This window comes from Zalophus californianus, chromosome 7, assembly GCF_009762305.2.
Source record: "Zalophus californianus isolate mZalCal1 chromosome 7, mZalCal1.pri.v2, whole genome shotgun sequence".
In the NCBI taxonomy this organism is placed as follows: Eukaryota; Metazoa; Chordata; class Mammalia; order Carnivora; family Otariidae; genus Zalophus; species Zalophus californianus.
This window is the reverse complement of record NC_045601.1, coordinates 72,862,515-72,885,142: the sequence shown is the minus strand read 5'-3', so window position 1 is coordinate 72,885,142 and position 22,628 is coordinate 72,862,515. Positions and strand designations below refer to the sequence as shown.

Here is a 22,628-nt window from a genome sequence, read left to right as displayed (position 1 = left end):
AAAAAAAACTAGGTAAAAGTTTCATGTTTAGGGGTGCCTGCCTGGCTAAAGCATGCAACTCTTGATCTCAGGATTGTGAGTTCAAGCCAGACATTGGGCATGGAGCCTACTTTATATAAATAAATAAAACATTAAAAAAAAAAAGAAGCTAGGAGGAATCCACACACTACATTCATCATTCCACAGACACGTTCTGAGTACCAAATTACGTGCCAGGCACTGAATTAAGCGCAAGGTGAATTAAGCAGAAAATGCCTCTTGCCTTCATGGAAACCACAGCTAAGTGAGGAAATTAATTAATTAATTAATTAAACAAATAAACAAACAAAACATTTATAAAATGTGATAAATGCAAAGAAGAAATTAACATAATATAGTGTTACAGAATAGGGAGGACCTACTCAGGCTGGTCAAGGAAGGCCTTTCAAAGGAAGTGATGTATAAACTAAGACCTGAAAGAGTAAACCAAGGAAAGTGAGGAATAAAGGGGAGCTGGAAGAACATTTCAAGCAGAATGAATAGTATATGTGAAAACCCTGAGAGGAGAAAGAGCTTGGTCTTTACTGAAAGGAAGCTACTGTGGCTGGAGTATATTTGGTCAGGGAAATAGTGGCTCAAGATGAGTTTGGAGAATTCAGCAGGAGTGGAGCCAGATTACACAAGACTATGTGAGTAAGTACAATGGGAAGCTATTGAAATTTTTCACATGTTTAAAATTAGTATTTAGGGGCGCCTGGGTGATTCAGTCTAAGCGTCTGCCTTCAGCTCAGGTCATGATCCCAGGGTCCTGAGATCGAGCCCCGCATCAGGCTCCCCGCTCCACATCAGGCTCTGCACTCCACGGGAAGCCTGTTCTCCTTCTCCCACTCCCCACTGCTTGTGTTCCCTCTCTTGCTGTGTCTCTCTCTGTCAAAAAAAATAAATAAAATCTAAAAAAATAAAATAAAATTAGTATTTAGAAACAGAATTGATATTGGGGGTTAATGATGGAGATGTAACCAGGGAAAAGAACGAAGTTACTTGGACAAGGGTATTACAGAGGAAATAGAAAGAGGTGGGCATATTCAACAATGTATTTTGAACCCGAGTTTGCCAAGGACTCAATAGTGGACTGAAAGTAGGGAGTTAAGGTGAAAATTAATGGATATTGATGCTATTTATTGAGTTGAGGAGTTCTGAGAGAATAAGATTTCAGGAGTGTATCAGGAATCAGGGAAGCAGAACCACTATGAATATTACAAAATGAGTATATTATAGGAATAAGAATTAAAATGATGGGGGTGCCTGGGTGGCTCAGTCGTTAGGTGTCTGCCTTCGGCTCGGGTCATGATCCCGGGGTCCTGGGATCGAGCCCCACGTCGGGCTCCCTGCTCAGCGGGGAACCTGTTTCTCCGACTCCCCCTGCTTGTGTTCCTTCTCTCGCTGTGTTTCTCTCTATCAAATAAATAAATAAAATCTTAAAAAAAAAGAATTAATATGATGGGAGAAGCTAGGAAATCAATGATTCAAAAGGGAAAGTTGGAGAATGAGAGCTGCCTCCCTAACCAGCCCTCCGGAAGCCTGGGTGAATAAGGGAGACCTTGCAGGGGAATCTGGGACCAGAAAGGAAAACTAGTGGAGAGCTACAGGGAAGGCTGTTCTGTGGCCGGTGGCAGGCCAGGAGTCACTGTTGGTTAGCAGGATTAACAGTTGGGAAAAAGATCTAGATGCAGACCAAGGGAGGCAGAGACTGAGCTGAAACCACACAGCACCTGTGCCTCTGTTTTTCACTACATTTAACCAAATTCACACAAACTTTTATTACTACTATTTAATACTATTTAATGTTTAAATTAATGTGACGCTTGAACTCACACCCTGTTATCAAGAGTCACATGCTCTATCCACTGAACCAGCCAGACACATCTCTTTTGTTTCTTTTAATCTAGAACCAAACTCAATCAAAGCCACTAGCCACATGTGGCTATTCAACTTTAATTAAAACTGAATACAATCTAAAATTCAGTTCCTTAATCACACTAGCTTCCTATCAAGTGCTCAATAGCCACCGGTGGCTAGTGATTATGGTATTGGATAGCATTGATATAGAACATTTCCATCACTACAGAAAGTTCTGTCAGATGTCACTAATCTAGAACAATCCACTTGCATTTTCAATTAACTTCTTATAAAAGTATTTAGGGGCCCCTGAGTGGTGCAGTCGGTTAAGTGACTGACTCTGTTTCCAGTGGGTCATGATCTCAGGGTCCTGGGATTAAGCCCAGAGTCCAGTTCTGTGCTCAGCACAGAGTCTGCTAGAGATAATCTCCCTCTCTCCCTCTGCTCCTCCCCCTGCTTGAGCGTGCACACTCTCTCTAAAATAAATAAATAAAATCTTAAAAAAAAAGGTATTTAAAGCCATGTTAATGGATACAATTAGGTAGAATGTAGAAGAGTAGGAAGAGAACATGGACAGGAAGTCTAAGCTTTAAGTCCTGGTAAAGCTCAATTTATAAAGAATAAGTAAAGAAGGAGCAGCCTATAAAGGAAGTTTGAGATGGAATGGCCAGAATGGTAGAAGAAAAAACAAGAGAGTGTGAGGTTTCACAAGAAAGGAGGGTTTTTAAGGAAGTGGAAGGAATCAATTATGTTGAATGAATGTGGTTAAGAGTTTAGACTGGAACAGAAATGGGATCTTAAGCAGGGCAGCTTCATTTACAACGTAAGGGCGAGAGCCAGTCAGGAGGCAGTGACCGGGAAGAGGAGGCAGCGTATCTGGACTGCTCTTTCAAGACCTTTGAGAAAGGACCCAGAAAGATGCGCGGTTGCTTAAGGAAGATTTGAGTTCCAGACAGGGGTTATTGTTTTGCCTCGTTTGGTTTGCTTGTTTTGGTTTTTAAGATGGGAGAAGCAAACTTATATACCTGTGGATAAAATCCAATAGAAAGAAAAAGGTTGAGGATGTAGGAGAGAGAAGAGTTGAACAAAGGAGTAAGGCTTCTAGAAGGTAAGTGTGAAGAGAATGGATGTAAATTGTAGAGAGAGAGGGAATAGGCCAATGGGAAGCAGGAGAAAAATAGAGCAAAATTTCAGAGATAGGCAAAGATACTCTGAAAAAGAAAGGCCATATACAGCAAGAGAGGAGACACAGAGTTGTCAGTCCCTTGAGCCTCCTGGGTCCTGTTGTCCCTCCAGGTCCAATTCCTGTGAGTGCTGACTGGACAATCATTCCATCACTGCATCTCAGATTCCTCGGTTCCCCCCTAATGCTCACCCCTCTCCCATGTATTAAAGTAACAGTCTATTTGGCTAAATTTGAGTTCCTTGATCAAGCACAAAAGGACCCAATTAGAACATACCATTTAAGATTGAACAATTTATATGAATCAATTGCACTACTTTGTCTATTTCTTCATCATAGCTGATAAAATGTGACATAATTGACTAGTTTTTCTTTCCTTGTTTATGCATAATGATTTGTGAAGTGATTGAAAGGCCAGCAAAAAAAGTGTGAGGAAATAAAAGTCCTAGGTAACTGGGTCACAGAATCTTCCAAGAAAAGAAAGATCATCATATAGTTTCTCAGACTGCTAACTTGTATATCTTCAGTTTTGTTTGTATTTTAAATATATTTATTGTTTTTTTTAATAAAAGATAATGTATGCTCTTAATGAAAATTCAAGCATCATATAAATATATAAAATAAAAGTAAAAATGTCCTAGAACCTCATTGCCAGGGATGATTACTGTACAAAAATACAATCTTCTGGTTTTTCTCTCTCTACACTTGATCTTAGCCAAAAGGCAGAGAAGCTATGATTTTTATCTCTTCAGATACTAATATTACATTAATATATTTGACAATAATGGTCTCATATCATATACATAAAATTTTACTAATATAACATCCTTTTTCACTTAATATGCATATTTTGTACACCTTTACCTACTTTTCACAATCATCATTAATTATTGTAATGTTACACTCTTACAATAATATACTGTTACACTTCAACTGACTGATAGAATTTCAACATATAAAGCATATAGTTTTTTACTAAAGGAACATCCAAAATGCTTGTCCTATATTCAGAAATTAAAATACATTCAAATGACAAGCCTTGTTCACATTACTGATGTACTTAATCTGATTAAAGATCATGGTAATATATATGACTGCTGGTCATTGGTTGCACACAAGTTCAAGGATCCCTTGAATTCTTTCGAAGTCAGCATTCGGCAATTCAGTCTTCCACAGGCTAAAGTTGAAATGTAATGGTCTAACAGCAGATTTTAGCCTAATCCCAAAGACAAAGCCAAATTTCAGTTTAATATTTATAGCAAAAGGTATAGACTGCAGCCAAAGCTGTACTTACAGGCAAATTTATGATCTTACATATTTTCACTTTGGAAAAATATAAAATGAAAATAAATGACCTAAGCATAACATTCCAATCAGAAATGGAGAACTATGAAATAACATAAGGTAAAATTTAAAAAGGAAAAATGAGGAAAAACAGAAAAAAATTAATTGAAAAATAAGAGAAGAATGTAATTGATTTATATACCCCAAGACTATTTTTCCTTCTAAAGAACCACTAATATAGACAAAAGGCAGGCAGTTTGAGGAAAGAGGGTGAAAACACAATTCAGAAAATTAAGAATGATAACACAAGATTTTTTTAAAAATCTTGTCTATTTTGGGGTGCCCGACTGACTCCGCTGGTGGAGCTTGTGACTCTTGATCTTGGAGTTGTAAGTTCGAGCCCCACGATGGGTATAGAGTTTATTTTTTAATTAAAAATCTTTTTAAAGGGGCGCCTGGGTGGCTCAATCGTTAAGCGTCTGCCTTCGGCTCAGGTCATGATCCCAGGGTCCTGGGATCGAGCCCCACATCGGGCTCCCTGCTCGGCGGGAAGCCTGCTTCTCCCTCTCCCACTCCCGCTGCTTGTGTTCCCCCTCTCTCTGTCTCTGTCCCTGTCAAATAAATAAAAAAAATCTTTTTAAAAAATCATGACTATTTTATGTACTACTTCATAATGCCTGGCCATATGTTTGGAAATACTAATAAAATTGAAAATTTTCTAGAAAAATATGTTATCAAAATTAAGTGAAGTAGAAAACAGAAAAAGTTTAAAAACTATGAGAGAAATTGAAAAAGATGTTAAAGGGCGCCTGGGCGGCTCAGTTGGTTAAGCGACTGCCTTCGGCTCAGGTCATGATCCTGGAGTCCCGGGATCAAGTCCCACATTGGGCTCCCTGCTCAGCGGGGAGTCTGCTTCTCCCTCTGACCCTCTTCCCTCTCGTGTTCTCTATCTCTCATTCTCTCTCTCTCAAATAAATAAATAAAAATCTTAAAAAAAAAAAGAAAAAGATGTTAAAGAATTAACTCCTCAAAGGATTTGGGGCCTAAATAGTTTGAAGAGTGGATTCTTTCCTGAAAAATATAATTACAATGTTATAGGAACTGTTATCTAGAATAGAGAAAGATAGAAAATCTCTTAGTTAATTTTACAAAATCAGCATAAACTTTGATATAAAACCTGACAAAGCACACATACACAAATTCAGACTGATTTTCACTATGAAAGAAATGTAAAAATCCTAAATAAAACAGGTATTTGCAAGTTCAATTCTACAATTAGTTAAAAAATTGGTCGAGTTTATCCCAAAACACCTGATCATCGTATCAATAGGTCAAATGGAGGAAGGTATATATTCATTTAGATAAGAGCTTAAAAGGCATATGATAAAAATAAAACCTACTTTTGAGGTTTTTGAAAAATATTTATTCATTTTATTTTTTATTTTTTTTAAGATTTTATTTATTTATTTGACAGAGAGAGACACAGTGAGAGAGGGAACACAAGCAGGGGGAGTGGGAGAGGGAGAAGCAGGCTTCCTGCGGAGCAGGGAGCCCGATGTTGGGCTTGATCCCAGGACCCTGGGATCATGACCTGAGCCGAAGGCAGATGCTTAACGACTGAGCCATCCAGGTGCCCTATTTATTCATTTTAGAGAGAGACAGAAAGAGTATGTATGAGTGCAAGGGGCAGAGGGAGAGAGAATCTCAAGCAGACTCCCAGCTAAGCATGGAGCCAGAGGTGGGGTTCAATCCCAAGACCCGGAGATCATGACCTGAGCCAAAACCAAAAGTTCGATGCTCAACCAACTGAGCCACCCAGGCACCCCTTGAGTATTTTTTTTTTTTAAGTAATCTCTAGGGGCACGTGGGTGGCTCAGATGGTTGAAGAGTCTGCCTTCAGCTCAGGTCATGATTTCTGGGTCCTGGAATTGGGCCCTGCATGGGGCCGTGTTGGGCCCCACGTCGGGCTCCTGTCTCAGTGGGGTGTCTGCTTCTCCCTCTCCCCCAGCTCATGCTCTCTCTCTGTATCTCTCTGTCTCAAATGAATAAATAAAATCTTAAAAAAAAATAATCTCTATACCCAACGTAGGGCTCAAACTCACAACCCCAAGATTAATAGTTGCATGCTCTACCAACTGAGCCAGCCAGGTGCCTCTACTTTTGAGTCTTAATTATAGTAAACTAGAAAGTGAATAAAACTTCCTTAAAATAATAAAGAATATTTTCATGAAATACAGGTAATATCACACTTAATACTGAAATACTAGTGTTTCCATTAAAGTAAAGAAATCAAAGGGGATCCTGCCCTTATTACCTTTATTTAACAAGTTCTGGAAATTCTAGCAATTTTTAAAAAAGATTTTATTTATTTATTTGTGAGAGAGTGAAAGAGATAGTGACAGTACCAGCAGGGAGGAGAGGGAGAAACAGGCTCCCTGCTTAGCAGGAAGCTTGACATGGGCTGGATCCCAGGAGCTGGGATCATGACCTGAGCTGAAGGCACACACCCAACTGACTGAGCCACCCAGGTGCCCCTGGAAATTCTAGCAATTAAAGTGAGATGTGAAACAAATAAGAAGCATAACCATAGAAAAGAGAATATATATATATATATATATTATTTACATATGATAAGATTGTGTACATTTATAACTGAAAAATCAATACAGCAGGCAGATAAGAAAGCAATTACCAACTCTATTAGATTTCCTATATGCCAGCAAACCTGTTAATAAAAATATGGTGGGGAAGACTTTGAATTCATAATAATGATGATTTTACACATTTGTGTGTGCGCATATCCACACACATATACATACACAACATATTTAAATGCTTAGTCACCTTTAAAAGGATTATGAAGATCAGGGGCACCTGGGTGGCTCAGGTGGTTAAGTGTCCAACTTTTGATTTCGGCTCAGGTCATGATCTCAGGATCGTGAGATCGAGCCCCATGTCAGGCTCGGTGCTGAGTGTAGAGCCTGCTTAAGACTCTCTCTCTCCCTCTTCCTCTGTCCCTCTCCCCACCCCCCTCTCCCTCTCTAAGAAAAAAAAAAGATGATGAAGATCATATATCAGGAAAATTATAAAATTATATTCAGTGATTATAAAAATAAGACTTGGGGGTGCCTGGGTGGCTCAGTCGTTAAGCATCTGCCTTCAGGTCAGGTCATGATTCCGGGTCCGGGGATTGAGCTCCGCATTGGGCTCCCTGCTCAGTGGGAAGCCTGCTTCTCCCTCTCCCACTACCCCCTGCTTGTGTTCCCTCTCTCTCTGTGTCTCTCCCTATCAAATAAATAAATAAAATCTTTCAAAATAAATAAATAAATAAAAATAAGACTTGTATAAATGGAGAGAAAAACAGATATAAGAGATATATACCCTAAATGAGATTGACTGAATGTTGCAGAAATTGTCAATAGTTCCTAAATAGATTTGGAACAATAAGCCTCTGGAAATGAAGTTACCAATATATGTCAAGGATTTTAAAATGATAATATTCCTTGATCTAGTAATAATTTTGCTTCTAGGGCTTTATCCTAAGAAAATAATCATAGGCCTTGAAAAGATTTAAGTACGATGTGATGCATATATAATAGTGTAATGTATTTTACATAGAAAACAGAAAACGTGTGGGGCACCTGGCTGGCTCAGTTGGTAATCTGACTCTTGGTCTTGGGGTCATGAGTTTGGTCCCATGTTTGTTGTAGAGATTACTTTAAAAAAAAAAATAGAAGGGGAGCCTGGTTGGCTCAGTTGGTTAAGCGACTGCCTTCGGCTCAGGTCATGATCCCGGGGTTCTGGGATCGAGTCCCACATCGGGCTCCCTGCTCAGCAGAGAGTCTGCTTCTCCCTCTGACCCTCTTCCCTCTCGTGCTCTCTATCCCTCATTCTCTCTCTCTCAAATAAATAAATAAAATCTTTAAAAATAAATAAATAAAATAAAATAAATAGAAAATGTGTTTTTAATTCAGTGCAACATTATTTGTTGAGCACTTTCTATATGCCAGATTCTGTGGTCAACAATAGAGGTAAAGATAAATAAAACAGGCATTGTCCCTTCCCACATAAGACCAAAAAGTCAGTTAAGCAGTTATACAACCTGGTGATGAATTCAACGCTAGGGGAAAGGATGATGCTGGAGTCCTTAGGAAGAGTGACTTACCTGAACATAGGGGTCAGAGAAGGCTTCCCAAGGAGGTGATGTCTGTACTGAATCCTCCAGGCTGAGGAGGTGTTATCTAAGTGAAGAGATAGAGAAAGAATGTTTCAGACTGAAGGAAAACATAGGCAAGTGCTGGGGTAAGAAACATGCCTTCAAGAAATGGAGAAAAGGTCATTGCAGTTAGAATGTAAAGTGCTTAGATAGGCAGAAGGTAGGTCTGGGGAAGGAAAATTAATTGCAAGATGTGATTGTGGAGAGATAATCTACAACCAGATTTTGAAGGCCTTTACCATCTGGAATTGAGGCTTTCACACTTTTTTGACCATAATTCAAGGAAAAAGATATAGTTCATAATGCCACCAATTTACAAATTTCATAGATATGTATATATGAACCATACTTCATGACAATATTATTACTATGTGCAAAGCACTCCTATATTTTCTATTTCATGTTCAATTTTACTTTTAAAAAATGCTGTCTGCCTCCTAAAAGCCTCCTCTGAGCCTTTGTGTGAATTAGAAATAAGTATCCTCTCTGAGCAGTTGCAACTTAGAGACTCCAGGCCTGGCCTTGGAGAGTGAAAAGGGCAGTGGAAAGTGTCTTCATCCAAAGAAGATGCCCCTTCCTCATGGTGGATGAAGTTCCACAGACTTGCCCCTAACATTTGTAAAGCTTAGGGCAAGAATACAAACAGAGGCCCACATCTTAAAGTTGTAGATCAATCTAATTGACTATTAAATAATTGTGTTCTATTCCTCTAACTTGACACATATAATTCCGTAATGACCTAAAAGACCAAGTTCAAATTCAAAATTCTTGGACTCAGAGTTTGGTGTTGGCATATGACTTCAAGCCTGGTCTCCTATTTCTACTTCCAAGTCATCCTCTACCAAAAAGGGCCTTGTTCATATGCATGTGGACATCTTGACCCACCTGTCTTAGTTCTATTCACCATTCCCTTTCCCCCAGCAAACAATTAGAAAGTGGATTCAGAACTGTTTGGATAGGGAATTCTATGGTCCTGGGTATCTGAACCCAATGGGGTTTTTGTATGAAAGTGGCATTGCCTGAGGACCCCAAGAGCAAGGTCCTCTAAAGCCTTGCTACTCAAAATGTGGTCTATGGACCAGCAGCATGAGCATCACATGAAAGCTTACAAAAATGAAGAATCTCAAAGGGGTACCTGGCTGGCTCAGTGGGTACAGCATATGACCCTTGATCTTGGGTTGTGAGTTCAAGCCCCATGTTGGGTGTAGAGATTACTTTAAAAAGTAAAACCTTTAGGGGCACCTGGGTGGCTCAGTTAGTTAAGCGCCCAAATCTAGGTTTCAGCTCAGGTCATGATCTTGTGGTCATGGGATCGAGCCCCGCGTTGGGCTCTGTGCTCAGTGTGGAGTCTGCTTCAGATTCTCTCTCTCTTTCCCTCCCGCGCTCTCTCTCTGTCTGTTTTTCTCTTTCAAGTAAATAAATAAATGAAATCTTTTTAAAAAATCTTTAAAAAAATGCAGAATCTTGGGCCTCATCCCAAATCAACCAAATTGGAATCTTCAGTTTAACAAGACCTCTAGCTGATTTGCATGCACTTTAAAGTTAAGACCACTATCAAGCAAGGAGGCCAGGCCAGGGGCCTCTCCTTGGTCTAAGGTCAGTATTGTACCACACGTCAGGGTGCATAGCAGGTCAGGCAGAGTGCAAGCTGGATTTCAGATCCCTTTCTCCTCCTTGAGCATCCTTGTGTAGAGTGCAACTGTAGGGTAAGGTTTTGGCAAGTTTCAGAAAGGCTTTATTTATTTATTTATTTATTTATTAACGATTTTATTTATTTATTTGACAGAGAGAGACAGAGAGAGAAGGAACACAAGCAGGGGGAGTGGGAGAGGGAGAAGCAGGCTTCCCGCTGAGCAGGGAGCCCGATGTGGGGCTTGATCCCAGGACCCTGGGATCATGACCTGAGCCGAAGGCAGACACTTAATGACTGAGACACCCAGGCACCCCTATTTATTTGTTTTTATTAAATATTTTATTTATTTACTTGGCAGGGAGAGACACAGCAAGAGAGGGAACACAAGCAGGGGGGGTGGGAGAGGGAGAAGCAGGCTTCCTGCTGAGCAAGGAGCCTGATGCGGGGCTCGATTCCAGGACTCTGGGATCATGACCTGAGCCGAAAGCAGACACTTAATGACTGAGCCACCCAGGCACCCATCAGAAAGGCTTTAAACAAGAAAATGACTTAATAAATTTACAATTTGGTTCAGTCTAGCTGTAGGATGGATTGGTGAGCAACAACCTGAGCTGGCTACATAATTTCCTGAGTCTAGTACAAAATGAATATGTAGAGCTTCTTGTTGAAAAAAACAGGAAAAATGTGGTGTTAAAGGTACTAAAATATAAAGCTTTTTCATTCTTCCACAGTCTTTCTCTTCACTTGTCATAATGTTTTCTATTTGTTATCTAACATTCTAAATAGAGAAAAATTAAAAATTTAAATTATTAGCATAAATTTTACCATTCATCTTTATATTGTGCAAAGTCAGCTCTAGATGCAAATATAAGAACAGTTAACTCATATGAAGAATCATTGAAATTATACAATTTGTATTTCATAACTGGTACATGCTTATGTATTTTGTTCTTTCAGAACAGTGGAAACACTGTATAAATCAGCTCAACTTTTTTCTTTCACTTTTTGATAGGTGCATATTCTACCAATACTCTATCTTTGGAATACTGTTGAGTAAGGAGAGTCTGGAAGGAAAAGTAAGTATGGGTTTGCCCTTTCCCTTTCCTTATATTCCATTTTCAGCATAAGTTTTGAGTTAACACAGGGAAGTAACATGAATTTTAAAAAAGGGTATCATAATGAACTCTTGGGACTTCATCAAGATAAAAAGCTTTTGCACAGCAAAGGAAACAGTCAACAAAACCAAAAGACAACTGGCAGAATGGGAGAAGATATTTGCAAATGACACTACAGATAAAGGGCTAGTATCCAAAATCTATAAAGAACTTACCAAACTCAACACCCAGAGAACAAATAATCCAATCAAGAAATGGGCAGAAGACATGAACAGACATTTTTCCAAAGAAGACATCCAAATGGCCAACAGGCACATGAAAAAGTGCTCCACATCCCTAAGCATCAGGGAAATACAAATCCAAACCACAATGAGATAACACCTCACACCAGTCAGAATGGCTAAAATTAACAAGTCAGGGAATGACAGATGTTGGTGAGGATGTGGAGAAAGGGGAACCCTCTTAAACTGTTGGTGGGAATGCAAGCTGGTGCAGCCACTCTGGAAAACAGTATGGAGGTTCCTCAAAAAGTTGGAAATAGAGCCACCATACGACCCAGCAATTGCACTACTGGGTATTTACCCCAGAGATACAAATGTAGTGATCCGAAGGGGCACGTGCACCCCAATGTTTATAGCAGCAATATCCACAATAGCCAAACTATGGAAAGAGCCTAGATGTCCATCAACAGATGAATGGATAAACAAGATGTAGTGTATATCTACAATGGAATATTATGCAGCCATCAAAAATGAAATCTTGCCATTTGCAACAACATGGATGGAACTAGAGGGTATTATGCTTAGTGAAATAAGTCAATCAGAGAAAGACAATTATCATATGATCTCACTGATATGTGGAATTTGAGAAACAAGACAGAGGATCATAGGGGAAGGTAGGGGAAAATGAAACAAGACGAAACCAGAGAGGGAGACAAACCATAAGAGACTCTTAATCTCGGGAAATAAACTGAGGGTTGCTGGAGTGGAGGGGGGTGGGAAGGATGGGGTGGCTGGGTGGATGGACATTGGGGAGGGTATGTGCTATGGTGAATGCTGTGAATCACAGACCTGTACCCCTGAAACAAATAATACAGTATATGTTAATTTAAAAAATAAATAAAAATAAAAAGTAAAAATAATAATAAAATAAAAACAAAAAAGGGTATCATAGGGGTACTTGGTCATTGATGTTTCTTAGAATGCCATTGCCTTCTTTCTGCCTTCAAAACAAGTTCTGATTCCCCAGTGGAAACCACGGCTTTCTTTTGCTGACCCAGACTTAACACTCTTGCCTTGTACTCATTTGAGCCTTACTGAACTTGCACACATGGTGGGTCTGCTGGAATTCTGTGCTCATGTGGCATTGTGGCCACTATATAGAAATAGAATGGCAAGAAATGACAGACATGCATATTGCCTTTATCTCCTCCACTCACACATATGCTCTATTGGACTCCTGTTGGACTTCACTTAAAAAAATATAAGTTCAAAGATAAAAGTATTAAGTATTTCAAGATGGAAACCTCAGAACATAAAACCAAGTGAGGGGCTCTTTTGAGTGAGGGCCCTGCATGATTGCACAAGTCGTCTGCCCTTGACACTGGCCCTGAGAGCAATAAAGAGGGTGGTGTAATAATTGAGAAGAGAGAGAATAGTGGTTGATACTAAAGGAGTACCCTTAAAATTGGGGGAAAGCAGGTAGTTTCAAGAAATATTTGGACTGCCAGACCAGTAGCATGTGTAGATTGCTTGGTTGTAGAGGGATAAAGGAGAGAGGAGTTAGGAATGAGTCCCAGGAATGGCTTTGGCGATGGGAAGAATGGAAATGTCATTTTCTGGGAATGTTAGAGAAAGAACTGGAATGGAGGGAAGGGAAGAAGGTTAAAAGTGTTCCATTTGAGGTACACGTATCACATGGTAGTGATGTTTATAGACAGTAGAATATTCAGATCTCTCTCTCTGGAAAGAGATATGAACTAGAGCTATTGATTTGGAAATCCTCCACATACAGATTGTGACTAAAGCCAAGGAAATAAGAGATTGCTTAGGAAGAGTGTGCAAAGTAAGAAAAGGACACATCCTAGTCTCTTAAAAAACACCAACATTTACATGGAAGAAATATCTTCAAAAGAATCTGAGAAGGAGCAGTCACAAAACGTGGAGAAACGATAGGAGAGAATAGCTTTACAGACACCAAATGTAAAGAGCATTTCAGGAAGGAGAAGTAGTCAACATGGTCAGTTGCTGCTGAGAGATCAAGCAAGGAGGAAACTCAAGGTTCCACTGGCTTTAGTGACAAGTTCATCTGGGGACCTTGGCAAAAGGAAATTCAGTGGAATAGTGAGGACGAAGGTGAGAATACAAAGGGCTGAAGTGTGAGTGGGAGATTGGTATAATAAAGACAACTGGAGATGACTACTTTAAGAAATGTGGCTATAAAACAGGAACAAGAGATAACCTGTCAGAAAGGAATGTGAAGGCCAGGGATATTTTAATTTCTATGTAAAAAATACTGGATACTTTGGGGCGCCTGGGTGGCTCAGTTGGTTAAGCATCTGACTCTTGATTCTGGCTCAGGTCATGATCTCGGGGTCTTGAGATCTAGCCCTGCATCGGGCTCTGTGCTCAACGAATAGTCTGCTGGAGATCCTCTCTCTCTCCCTCTGTACCCTGCCCCCCACCCCCATCAAATAAATAAATAAATCTTTAAAAAAGAGAGAGAAAGAGATACTGGATACTTAAAGTTGGGAGGAGCCAGAAGAGAGAGAGAAGTTGAAGATAGAGGAGAAAAAGGGGATTATTTTTATATCTAGTTTCCAAAGAGGGCAGGTAAGCTCCACAAACAGGCCAGGAATCACTGCTCTGTTTACCGTTTTGAGCCTACAACAGTATATTTGTTTCCGAGGGCTGATCAAACAAAGCACCACAAGCTGGGTTGCTCAAAACAATAGAAATTTATTGTCTGACAGCTCTGGAGGCTAGAACTGCGAAATCAAGTGAAATCAAGGTGTTGGCAGGGTTATGCTCCCTCTGGAACCTTTCTTGCCTCTTCCTAGCTTCTGGTAGCACGCAGACAATCTTTGGCTTTCCTTGGCTTGCAGTTGCAGAATTCTAATGTCTGCCTTCATTGCAATATGACATTCCCTCTGTGTCTCTGCTTTCATATGACCATCTTATGAGCACACCAGTCGTATTGGATCGGGGTGGGGGGTGCAGCCCACCTAAACTAATTACATCTGCAATGACCCTATTTCCAAATGAGGTTACATTCTGAGGTACTGGGGTTTGGGACTTCAACAGGTCTCTTTTTTTTTTTGCAGGGGGAAGATGGATATAACTTATAACAAACATAGGGAGTCTTGATTCAGTATTTGTTGAATGAATGAATGTGATTTGTAGAACGGAGGAGGAACTTGCCTTAGACAGGGGAGGACGCCATTCCATTGCAGTGAGAGGGAAGGAAAAACTGTGGCTACGTATAATGACTGGCATCAGGAAATTGTGTCAGCTGTAGTCTTAAAGTTCTCCATGAAGAGGGAAGGGAGTTGAAACCTCTGCTGAGGTGAGGGGAAAGTTGAGGTAGGGGGAGAGAGGAATTAAGAGGTATGGCGCAGAAACGAAGTCTGAAATGGGGAAGAAAACTAACAGGGGAAAGGAGGACTCCTTTGAAGCACTGAGGGGCTGGTTGAGGGTAGAGACCATGAATTTTATAGTGGCATAAATCTGCCCTGCTGTGTGACTTCTGTAGCAAGGCAAAGGGCTGGTGCAGATAGTTGGGGTTTCGCCGGATAGTAGCCAAGGAAAGACCATAGGGGTAAGGGAATTGGGAACACTGGCACAAGAAGACCACTGGTGAGTCTTGGAATTAGGGTAGATAGGAAGGGAAGTTAAACACAAGTATGGTATATTTGATATACAGTACTTCCACCTTATCCACAGTTTCACTTTCTGTGGGTTCAGTTACAATGCCTACATCATTTGCTTCACTTCATCTCATCATGTAGGTGTTTTATCATCTCACGTCATCATGAGAAGGGTGAGTATGGTACAATAAGGTATCTTAAAGAGAGAACATGTTCGCATAACTTTTAATACAGTATTGTTATAATTGTTCTATTTTATTATGTTATTATTGTTTTTATTTTTTTTAAAAGATTTTATTTTTAAGTAATCTCTACAGCCAGTGTGGGGCTCCAACTCACAACCCCAAGATGAAGAGTTGCATGCTCTACCGACTGAGCCAGCCAGGCGCCCCTTAGTTACTGTTGTTAATCTCTTACTGCACCTAGTTCGTAAATTGAACTTTATCATAGGTATGTACGTATAGGAAAAGCCATAACACATATAGGGTTTTGTACTATCCATGGTTTTGGGCATCCACTGGGGGTCTTGGAAAGTATCCCTGCAGATACAGGGGGACTACTGTATAACGCAGAGGTTCTTAACTACTTGAACCATGGACTACTTGCCACTCTGGTGAAGGCTATGGACCACTTTTCAAAAAATATTTTTAAGCATATAAAACAAAATATGTAGGATTATATATAAAACCCTTTACATTAGGGGCGCCTGGGTGGCTCAGTCATTAAGCGTCTGCCTTTGGCTCAAGTCATGATCCCAGGGTCCTGGGATCGAGCCCAGCATTGGGCTCCTTGCTCAGCGGGGAGCCTGCTTCTCCCTCTCCCACTCCCGCTGCTTGTGTTCCTTCTCTCACTGTGTCTCTCTGTCAAATAAATAAACAAAATCTTAAAAAAACAAAACAAACCCTTTACATTAAAATATAGTTATAGGGGACCTGGGTGGGTCTGTCAATTACATGTCTAACTTCAGCTCAGGTCATGACCTCGGGGTCCTGAGATCGAGCCCCACGGGCTCCCCGCTCAGCAGGGAGTTTGTTTCTCTCTCTCCCTCTGCCCTCCCCACCCCGGGGCTCATGTACACGCTCTCTTGCTCTCTTTCAAATAAATAAATGAAATCTTTACTTAAAAAGCTTTAAAATATAGTTATAAAAATCTTTGAACAAACTAAACAAGTGCTACAGCAATGTATGTGTGCCATGACCTGAATGTTTGTGTTCCCCCAGAACCCACATGTCATAATCCTAACACCAACATGATGGTGTTAGGAGGTTGAGATTTTGGGAGATGATTAGGTCATGAGGGTGGAGCCCCCATGAGTGGGATGACTGCTCTTCTAAAAGAGACCTCAAAGAGCTCCCTCACTCCCACCCACTATATGAGGATACAATGAGAAGCTGTGACCTGGAAGAGAGCTCTCACCCAACCATGCTGGCACCCTGATCTTGGACTTCCAGCCTCTATAACTGTGAGAAATAAATTTCTGTTGTTAATAAGCTACCGAATATGTGGTATTTTGTTATAGCAGCCTGAATGGACTAAGATAATATGCTTCTTTGCATTAAACAACAAGATCTAGTGTCAGGTTTAAAAAGAACCATAATTTCTAGGTAGAAATAAGCATACGTGAAATTCTTAAGTACTAGTATGTGAAAGTAACTGTAATGCAATGTATATAAAAATAGCTGTGTTTTCTATGGTGATAAAGCCATAGATATCATTAGTAATTCAGTGGTATATTGCCTACCTTTATTATTGAAGGAAAAGCTACATTTCAGTTAATGCTTAATGAAAATAAAGATACAGATTTTTCCCTGCCCAAGTTTGTAGATCCCTTGAATTCCATCATGGCTCCTTGAAGGCCAGTGGATCCCAGGTATGAATGCTGGGTGTGGAGGGGAGAAAACAGAAGAAGTCAAAGAACTGAGAAGCCAAGGGCGCCTGGGTGGCTCAGTTGGTTAAGCGACTGCCTTCGGCTCGGGTCATGATCCTGGAGTCCCGGGATCGAGTCCCGCATCGGGCTCCCTGCTCAGCGGGGAGTCTGCTTCTCCCTCTGACCGTCTTCCCTCTCATGCTCTCTGTCTCTCATTCCCTCTCTCTCAAATAAATAAATAAAATCTTTAAAAAAAAAAAAAGAACTGAGAAGCCAAATTGTTTGGACATTGATGTGTGGACATTGGAAACAGATGGTACAGAATAGCACAGCACACCTGGTACTGAACTCTTCAAAATTAGTAAAAGGCAGTAACTAGACAGTTGGAAAATAATTGCCTTAATGCAGGGCAAAGGGTGGCAAGTCAGGTGGAATGAACATGAAAAAATCAGGGGAGAGGGGCGCCTGGGTGACACACTTGGTTGAGCATCCCATTTGGTTTGGGCTCAGGTCGTGATCTCAGGGTCCTGGGATACAGGCCCGCCTTGGGCTCCATGCTCAGTGCAGAGTCTGCTTGGGACTCTTTCTCCCTCTCCCTCTGTCCCAAGGCCCCCCAAAATAAATAAAATCTTTTTTTTTAAGTCAGGGGTTGCACATAAAGATGAAGGAATAATTGTCAAGAAGTGGCAGTAGGATGCAAGGAAGATATTGACCTTAACTTTCTCACCTAAGGGAAATAGCTTAAGAAGCCTGCAAAGAGAGGCACCTAGCTGGCTCAGGTGGTAGAGCATTTGGCCTTTGATCTTGGGGTCCTGAGTTTGAGCCCCATATTGGGTGGGCAGAATCCTTAAAAAAAAAAAGGAGGATGCAGAGGGAAGTGGTGTGCTCAAGGATGGAGTAGATCTTACCTAAGGCAAGGAGCTGGAAGGATCATACATGGTTAAGGATGTTAGGTAGTTTCTTACCCCTGTAGACTGGGCAGTGGAAAAGATTGGGAGAGGGTACCAGCTGGGTTGCAGTATGGACTAGAATGGCAAATGAATGTGAGAAGATAGATTACCAGAAGCATTTTAATTCAAATAAATACAATCTTTAAAATAAAATAAAATTTATATCTGCATACAGAAATAAAACATTTTTTTACAGTGGTTATTTTTTTTTTCTAAGGATTTTATTTATTTATTTGACAGAGAGAGACACAGCAAGAGAGGGAACACAAGCAGGGGGAGTGGAAGAGTCAGAAACAGGCTTCTCTCGGAGCAGGGAGCCCAATGCGGGGCTTGATCCCAGGACTCTGGGATCATGACCTGAACTGAAGGCAGCTGCTCAACCACTGAGCCACGCAGGCGCCCCTACAGTGGTTATCTTTAACTTGTAGAATTATGAGTTACTTTAATTTTACTTTTAATATCTTCCTTCTTTTTACATTTTTATAAGATATCTTTTCATAATATTTTTTTATACTTTTTTACAAGATTTTATTTATTTATTTGACAGAGAGAGACACAGCAAGAGAGGGAACACAAGCAGGAGGAGTGGGAGAGGAAGAAGCAGGCTTCCCACTGAGCAGGGAGCCCGATGTGGGGTTCGATCCCAGGACCCTGGGATCATGACTGGAGCTAAAGGCAGATGCCCAACTGACTGAGCCACCCAGGTGCCCCCAGATATAAATATTGATAAAATTTGAATTATATTGTCTATGGTTTGTTATCCTTAATTTTTTTTTACTTAATATTTATTTATTTATTTATTTCTATTTATTTATTTGACAGAGAGAGGGAGAGAGCACAAGCAGGGGGAGGAGCAGCAGGCAGAGAGAGAGGGAGAAGCAGGCTCCCAGCTGAGCAGGGAGCCCAATGTGGGGCTCGATCCTGGGACTCCAGGATCATGACCTGAGCTGAAGGCAGACACGCAACGACTGAGCCACCCAGGTGCCCTTTTCATAAGTTTTTAATAGTTAAAAAAGAAAAAAGAAAATATAGCCTTTAGGAAATTAGATACATTTAAACATGCCAGAACCCATGCCTAAAGCTGAAAACATATATTTTACTTACTCTGGAAGTTTGTGTTCTGCAGATTGTTCTTTATGAGAATTAAAAATTGATAAATAATTTAAATTCCTAGTAAATGGCAAACAAAATTGCATAGGAGACAGTTTCTTATATTTGGATTTCACTGGATCTAAGTTTAGAGGTTGTATTTATTCTATATTAAGAAGAATGTTCAAAGAAATTTGGGGTACTATAATATGAATCATCTATGAACCATAAAACTAGAATAAACATTAATATGGTATTGAGCATATTTTACTTTCTGAGATATGTGTGAGATATGGCTCTTTATTAAGGTAGACAACAATAATAGGGGCAGGACTGATATCACTAGTTGATAGAAGAGTTTGAAGTGTCTGTAACAAACACACCTCTCCAAGATGCAGCTGAAGCTGAAGTAATAAATCTCATGCTATTCTATTCATGTTAATAATTAGTTTTCTAGAGTTTTGTTAGATTCATTCAAGGAACTCTTTCTGGGGAGACTGATCAGACATCTTGCAGATGTGTGACTTTATTGCAATGAATGGGAAGTGCCAATATCTTAGGATAAATATATCACATTTTATGGAAAAAAATATTTAAACATATTTCCTGTGGAAAGTGGATCTTAAAGTATCTGTATATTGTTGACATGCCCCCAGAACATCCAATCAATTACTTATTCTAAGGTTGCTTCTCTTTTTCTTAATGCTAGCAGCCATTAATGATCATTGCTTAGATACGTTGATTTGTTAGATGTTTGCAAAATGGTGGCATTCTAATTATGTTAATCTTTTTCAGGTATTAGCTAGGATACATCAATAAAGAGAAACTTACCTTCTATTTGATTATCCGTTACTACAGTTGGTGTTGGAAAGTCCCTTTATTTGCCAGTTCTGAAAGTGATGAGTTGGTGCACCAGCATCCTCTAACAGCATCAAAGTCAGTTTTGTTTTGTTTTGTTTAGGTATCATTATGAATTCACAGATTTGAACATGTTTTATGTATGTCAAACTATTGTAGTTCTTATCCTTGGTAATAGTCTAAATTTACCTCTTTGTATTGTAGGAGATGCTCCACGTTGGCTACTGAGTTCTTTTAACACAATCCTAGCAGTCTTTGGCAGCTTTCTTGCTCTCTGCTCTAGCAAGGTGCACCAGATTCATCTTGTACATTTCTTGCTTCAGATCTGTAATCAGTCATTTCTTCATTAAGTCCTGTTTCCTTTTAATGGTAAATGATAGAGACCACGATCCAGGCCCTAGGGGGTACGGTTCAAAGGTTTTGATGCGTATGAATCACACTTCAGGTTTCTGTGTTTCTTTTGCAGTGGTTCCCATTTTACTCAGAGTAAAATCCTTTCAGCGACCCATAAGGCTCTACATGATTTGCATGGTCTATTTCTTCTCTTTCTTTACCACGCATGTTTTGGTCTTTGGGCTGCTGCCATGGGAATGCCCTTTTCCCAGATATGTGCATAGCTCAATCCCTCATCCCCTGTATGTCTTTGCTTAACCTCATGGAATTCTATCCTGTCAGCTATATTTAAAATCATACTACTTATGTCCCCAAACCCACTCCCAATGTACCGTGTTCTATTTTTTTCATATCATATCTCATTTTCTCATATACTTTATAAGTATTTATTATGTAGTATTCCTCCCCTCCTCCTAAAATATAAGCTCCACAAGGGCAGGGATTTTGGTTGTTTGGTTTACTGGTATATCTTTAGTGCTTAGGACAGACGGTAGCTGCACATGGTAGCTATTCACTACCTATTTACTCAATGAACAAATGAATAAATTTTAGCATATTTCTGAATTATGACACACCTAACCTATTGGGTTCAATCTCAAAGGAAGAGATCAAATTTAAAGCAAACAGCATCCATCAAGAAACTGAGCTATATCCAGGTATGTAGAATGTAGAGACAAGTCCATGAATTTCAAAACTAACCTGACATTTCTGGCTTTGAGCAATGTTTGTGTATTCACTTTTTTTTTTTTAAGAGAGAGAGAAAGAGAGAGAGGTGGGGGAAGGGGCAGAGAGAGAGGGAGAGAGAGATTCCTAAGCAGGCTCCATGCTAGCCTGACAAAAGGCTTGGTCTCACAACCCTGAGATCATGACCTGAGCCGGAGTCAAAAGTTAGATGCTTAACTGACTGAGCCACCCAGGCTCCCCAGTGCATTCATTTTTGAAAAAGAAATGCAATATAAGCTGAGAGTCTCCATCAGTGATAAAACTAAAAGGTGAGAATTGAGATGTACCCCAAAGAATACACCTTACTATTGCCCCAGAGAAGTTTAATATGCTTAATGTCCATGTTCCTTCTAATGTAATTAAATTATCAACTATTAACAACATTTTTGTATAAAAGTAGTTGATTAAAGTTACTTGGGGGCATCTGGCTGGCTCAGTTGGTAGAGTGTGTGACTCTTGATCTCAGGACTGTAAGTTCGAGCCCCATGGTTGAATACAGAGTTTACCTAAAATAAATAAATAAATAAATAAATAGGTAGGTAGGTAGGTAGATAGATAAATAAATAAAACCTTAAAAAAAAAAAAACACGTGGATTTCAGGCTACTATTGACATAGCAGGGTTAAGCCTAATCTGAGATTCAGATTTGTCTGGACTCATGAGGCTGAGTCCTTCCCGGTTCTTAGGATGAATTGCAGCGTAGGTGTCTGCCAGGAAGAGATCAGAGATGGGGCAGAGGAAGACAGGAGAGTACTAAACCCAAGCCTGACTATAGGGACCAGGTCTCAGTGCTATGGAAAAAATCTATGATACGTTTTTATTTTTTATTTTATTAAGTAGGTAGGTAGGTAGGTAGATAGATAAATAAATAAAACCTTAAAAAAAAAAAAAACACGTGGATTTCAGGCTACTATTGACATAGCAGGGTTAAGCCTAATCTGAGATTCAGATTTGTCTGGACTCATGAGGCTGAGTCCTTCCCGGTTCTTAGGATGAATTGCAGCGTAGGTGTCTGCCAGGAAGAGATCAGAGATGGGGCAGAGGAAGACAGGAGAGTACTAAACCCAAGCCTGACTATAGGGACCAGGTCTCAGTGCTATGGAAAAAATCTATGATACGTTTTTATTTTTTATTTTATTAAGTAGACTCTACTCCCAATGTGGGGCTTAAATTCATGACCCCAAGGAGATCGAGAGTTGCATGCTCTACAGACTGAGCCAGCCAGGTGCCCTTCATGGAAAAATGTCTATGACAAAACGCTGACAGTAGGAACTGCAGAGATTTCTACTTTATTAGGCATAGCACCAAAGGGAAGGATATGAGAAGATAACACCCCTCTGGACTATGATAGTGTCAGCAAGAAAGGAGACTTTGAAGTTTTGTGGGAGGCACTGGATGTGTGGGGGTACCCAACGGAGGGGCCACAGTAATAGGCAGAATATCAGGAAGGGCATCAGGAGGCCTCTTTGTGAATACATGTGAGATACTCTAATGGGGACCCCAGAACCTCTATGAGGGAATTTTGTAGGGGCTAGAGGTTCTGTGTCAACAGAAGGGCAGTGAGCTAGTAAAATT

The 22,628-nt window shown here is 40.1% G+C and overlaps 1 long non-coding RNA gene across 1 annotated transcript; it reads right to left on the bottom strand.

Moving 5' to 3' along the window:
- Window positions 1–3,463: 3,463 nt before the first annotated feature.
- Window positions 3,464–21,116, bottom strand: LOC113927435. Its single transcript, XR_003521633.1, has 3 exons — window positions 19,912–21,116; window positions 8,511–8,586; window positions 3,464–4,277 (listed from the first exon to the last, which is right to left on the bottom strand). It is a non-coding gene; the product is annotated as an uncharacterized LOC113927435 (long non-coding RNA).
- Between the last annotated feature and the right edge of the window lie 1,512 nt (window positions 21,117–22,628).